This window comes from Hippoglossus stenolepis, chromosome 14, assembly GCF_022539355.2.
Source record: "Hippoglossus stenolepis isolate QCI-W04-F060 chromosome 14, HSTE1.2, whole genome shotgun sequence".
Classification (NCBI taxonomy): domain Eukaryota; kingdom Metazoa; phylum Chordata; class Actinopteri; order Pleuronectiformes; family Pleuronectidae; genus Hippoglossus; species Hippoglossus stenolepis.
This window is the reverse complement of record NC_061496.1, coordinates 2,257,012-2,261,918: the sequence shown is the minus strand read 5'-3', so window position 1 is coordinate 2,261,918 and position 4,907 is coordinate 2,257,012.

Genomic DNA, 4,907 nt, shown 5'->3' with positions numbered 1-4,907 from the left:
GTTAGCCACAAAGCTAACAGGTGTGTACAGGTGTGTTGATGGTCCCTGTGCTGATTGGTGGGAGGGAGGAGCCAGTGAACTGACCGGAGCTGCGTTAAGAATCAGTGACTGTCCACTCATGTCAAACCCTGCTGAGTAAATGGACAGGAAGTTATTGCTCAGTGTGTGTGTATGTAAAGATGACGTGTGTTTACATGAGTGGACAACAGTCAACCCCCGCTGGTGATCTTTGTAAACACTCTACATGTGAAGATTCAGGATCTGTCAGCGAGGGACGAGACTGTGGAGCCGGAAGCTTCTGGTTTCCGTTTTTTAGTTTGACCACGAGACACAAAATGGTTTAAATAAAGGTTTAATTTAATGATGCAGCTGGATGCTCACAGTGTGAAGAGCTCAGTCAGTCAGAGCTCAACCGGACGTCCAGGAGGTGGGAGACACTTCAGGGACATGTCGGATCCAGCTGAATGAACGTGAAAGTGAAGTCCTCACAGTTATAGCAGAACAGTGTGTGTGACAGTGCATTAAGGAGATAGAATAATCAGATGTGTTTGACTTTGACTCAGGAACAAACTGTCCTCTATGTTTCTGTCCCTGTCCCGGGTCAACTCGCATTAAATCACCACACTTAATTTTATTATCACCACAAACCTGCGGAGCTCGTGTGTGATTTCTTCATGAACAGAATTAATCAAAGCTCAATGTCACCGTCTTCTGAAGGTTCACGGACCAGATGGATGAAGTTCCACTGGAAACTGAGTTGTACAGTCAAGCAGATCGAAGCAGACGACCTCTGACCTCTGACCTCTGACCTGGACCCCTGCCTCTCAACTGGAGCGGCAGTCGACCTCCTCCATGTTTGTCCTCGTCTGTTCCTTCGTGGATCGGCTCTGGCCTGCGAGCAGCATTCCTCTGCACAGTGTATTTGTGTGAGTGTGTGTTGTCTCGGCCGGACGCCTGCTGTTTGCAGCTGCGTGTCCCCAGACGGCTCACAGGGACGCTGCGAGACTCCGGACAACGGAAACCGACGGGACAGACTCGTCCACGTGTGTCACGTATCAACTCGTCACCTCGGGACTTCAGCATGACTCAGATCTGAGAACAAGACAAAGTCAAAAGAAATGTCACATCCAATCAGTTAATGTTGACCACGAAGAAATCACATTTCTTTTTTTATGGCTCACGTTCGGGTTTTTCCATTTCATGACATTCTCCAAATAAAGCTTGAACCTGAAGACGAGCTGAAATCTATAAAGTCTGGACATAAGGAATATAGAAGTGAAGCCAAATGATCTGGAACGCCCCCTGGTGGTTGGCTGCAGTATAGGTCTCAAACCCAGCCTCCTCCATGTTAGTGATTTAGAAACAGAGACACAAACTGCGAATGTTCACCGTCCACCTGAACCTTCACAGATCAGGGTCTGAATGTTGATTTGGACCATAGACTGTAAATGAAAGTGAAGGCAAATCATCTCGACCCCCCTGCTGCACCAAATTTCCTGGTGATCACTCAGGATTAAAAACGTCAACCTGCTGATGATATAGATGAAACTTCAGGGGATTCATCATGCAGGGACCATGAATGCATCGTTCAAACACACGTGCCTGCAGAGTAGTTTGAGGATTATTTTCACTTGCAGCTGAGGTCCTGTGTTTTGCAGAGAGTCCACCAGCGTCAGTGTGTAACCAGCTGTGTCCAGATGTTCTGCTCAGGGAAACATGACGCTGACACGTGATGGAGCTGCAGCGAGTTGCTGAGCAGCTCTGACTTCCAACCTGGATGTTTCTAATTGAAGACACAGCAGAGGAGCCTTTTTCTTTTCCTTCACAATAAAAGCCTCCTGCTTGTTAATCAGCAGCAGTTTGCGCGACATGACCTTTACCCACAGATGTGTGCACCACACACGTCCATCATCTGCATGTCCATCATCTGCTCGTCTCCCCCCTCCTGACGTCTGGCTGGTCGCTGACTGCAGAGAGAGATCGCCGCTGCTGATGACGCCTGCGACTGACGATCCACTGACACTCGGGAGGCGATAACCTTCAGTCTCCCCTCTGGAATTCACCACGAGACAATTTATGAAGAGGATTGGAATTATAATAAACTGAAAGTCATGCTTATGCAACATTTAATACTTTCTATTGCCGTTAAGCCAGACTGACTTTCAAATTAGCTCACAGTGTGTAATGATTTCACTGGAGGACACTTTTAACTAATCTTAATCTTTGCCATCATCTCATTTCGTCCTTGCTGCTTCGTCTCTTATTAACTTCCTGTTTGTTTGTGGTGAGGATTCATTGTTTTATTTCACTAATGCGTCTCCACAAGTGTTGTTTTTACCCAACAGGTTAAAAAAAAAAGCAATAATAAATTTACATTTAGACATTTAAGCTTTAAATGATTTAACGTGTTGTTACCTGACACTCAAAGAAGAGCTTGGGCCGATGTAAGGAGATGAAGAGGACGTAGATGTGACTCCGGTCTTTGTTAATAGTTAAACTGCTGGGTGTTGATGTTTCTACATCCTGTGGACGACACAGAAAGAGAGCAACCACATAAAGTGTCCAACTTCAAACTAATGTGGGAATCAGACGTTAAGGACAACTGAGCCAGAGAGGAAATGCACTTACTGTAATATTGTTATATCAATGACGGTAGGAGAAGATATTACAGGTTATCTGCGGTGCTAAGTCAGAGCAATGAGGACGTGTCTCAACTTCTCGTGGTGTTGAAATAATGGGAAACATCATCTCAAGTCGGAACAACAGCTCGGAGGATGTTGGTGCATGAGTTGCAGACGTCATCACTTCAATAAATCAATAAACATCATTATAGCTAATAATGATAATAGTATAATAATAATGATAATAGTCAAACGTTGCTTTTTGTCACCAGTAAACTGTCAGTCCATCTCTCACAAGCGCGTCTCGTCTGTCGCTCCTGATTTTCTTTGCTCTTCGTTATTGTGCATTTAACATTTATTTGAAGTTTACTTCTTTGTTTGTTTGGATGGGTTTGTGACCTGTGCCGCAGCCACCAGGGGTCGAAAGGGACAAACTACATCTTTAATTTGAATAAACTCGTCTGCGCTCTGTGTTTATTCTGCTGACCTCTGACCTCTGACCTGGCTCAGGACCAACGGGAGAAGAGGAAACCGACTTCTCATCCTGGAGGCTGGTCTCGGTCAGCGGGGACGGACCTGCTGCTGCTGTCGCTCCTTGTGAAGACGACGCTGATCATGCTGCTGTTTTAATGATGCTGCTGTTGAGCATCAGCCGCTCCGCTGTGGTCAGGGTTGGAGCTTTGAAGACAGATACTTGTGATACCGCAGAGTACTGTGATTAGACTAATACGCAGAACAAAAACAAAAAGCTTTCAGGGCAGAAACGATCCTGAGCAGATTCCAGCTTCTCTCAACAGCGGGAAGGATTTAACATGACCTTTAATTTAGAGGCAGGGGAAGGGATGGACAGCAGGGTTCTTTCCTTTGTTATATTCTATAGGTATTTATGGATCCTTGGATTTAAGGGATTATTTATTCTCAACGTGAGAATCATGTACAGAATATGTATAATATATACAAAGACATATAGGCTTTGATTCCTTTGAATCTGTTGACAGCATTCTCAAGTCCCACCAGGCACCACGGCTGCTGCTTGAGTCTCTCCTGTGTTGCAGAGCGGCGATCCTTCAGCTGAGCTTTGTTCTGACTTGTAAACAGGTTTTAATGAGGAGATCAGGTTGGAGACAGAGAACCGGCTTCTAATTATATCTCCATCCTCAGCCCTGACTCCTGTGCCTTTTACCGAGGCTTCATTTGTCTCCTGTGCTCACACATTTCTCCGAAGCATCAAGCTTTCTTTACGGTGACGGCTGCTTTTCAGACGACTCTGTTTAATCAGCTTCCTCCCTCCCTGATGGAGTCCCCTAATTGAAAGCTCGCAGCCTTGCATTAATCACCATTATCCCCGAAGCACATAAACACTGTGCACATTCTGTCCATTAGGACGGCTGCCTTTCATTATAGAGGCTTTTGTTGTTTAAGATGCAGCCTCGCATTCAAATGCACGTCACAGTATGTTGACGTGAGCTCAGGACTGCAAACACCTCTGCTGCCTCACTGTGTCATGGCGGCATCAGTCCCAACCTGACAGATGCTCCAGAGACGTCACAAGACAAATGTTAGGAGCTGGCAAGATGCTGCAGAGTCAACAGGACTCAAACTTGTAGGAGAAAAGGAAGAGTTAAAACATTGGCTTGTGCACAGTTGAGTCTAAAATGTCTGAAACATAGACTGAAAAATAAAAATGGACGTCGTGTCTCCACTGTCCAGAACTGAAGCCCGAACATCCTCGATCCGAACGCTGCCATCTTGTGCGTTTGGAGTCAGTAGCTGTGTCTTCGTTTGCCTCGTAGACCACGAAGTTAAAAAATGAAATGATGTGGTCTTTTAAACATGTGTTCTGTTTGCTGTTGGGTTGAGATGAAGCCTGATACTGAAGCACTGGACGTCTCATGTCGTCTTCATTTACAGTCATGGTCTCACCTGATGCAGCAGGAAGGAGCTTTGAATAAACCTGAACAAGGATTTCATGAAACCATCAGAACTTTGTTTCTGTAAATGTAAGTGGTCTCAAGGTCTTTGCCAAGATGGCTGCCGGGGGTCTAAAGTTTGTTCACGCCAGGTTGATGAAAAACAATTACCTTCTTGTGTAAGTGCATATTTAAACAAGGAGGAAGTTTCTTTCTGATTTGTTCTCCTCAGCTGTGTTTGGAGACTTTACAGTTTCTTTAAGGAGGTGACTTCACAACGATATTAAGGCTGTAAATCAGCTGTGATCCACAGGAAGGAGGAGCTGCAGCCTGCGGGGGATCGATCGCTGGTTTCTCACTAAAAGCCACGTCTCAT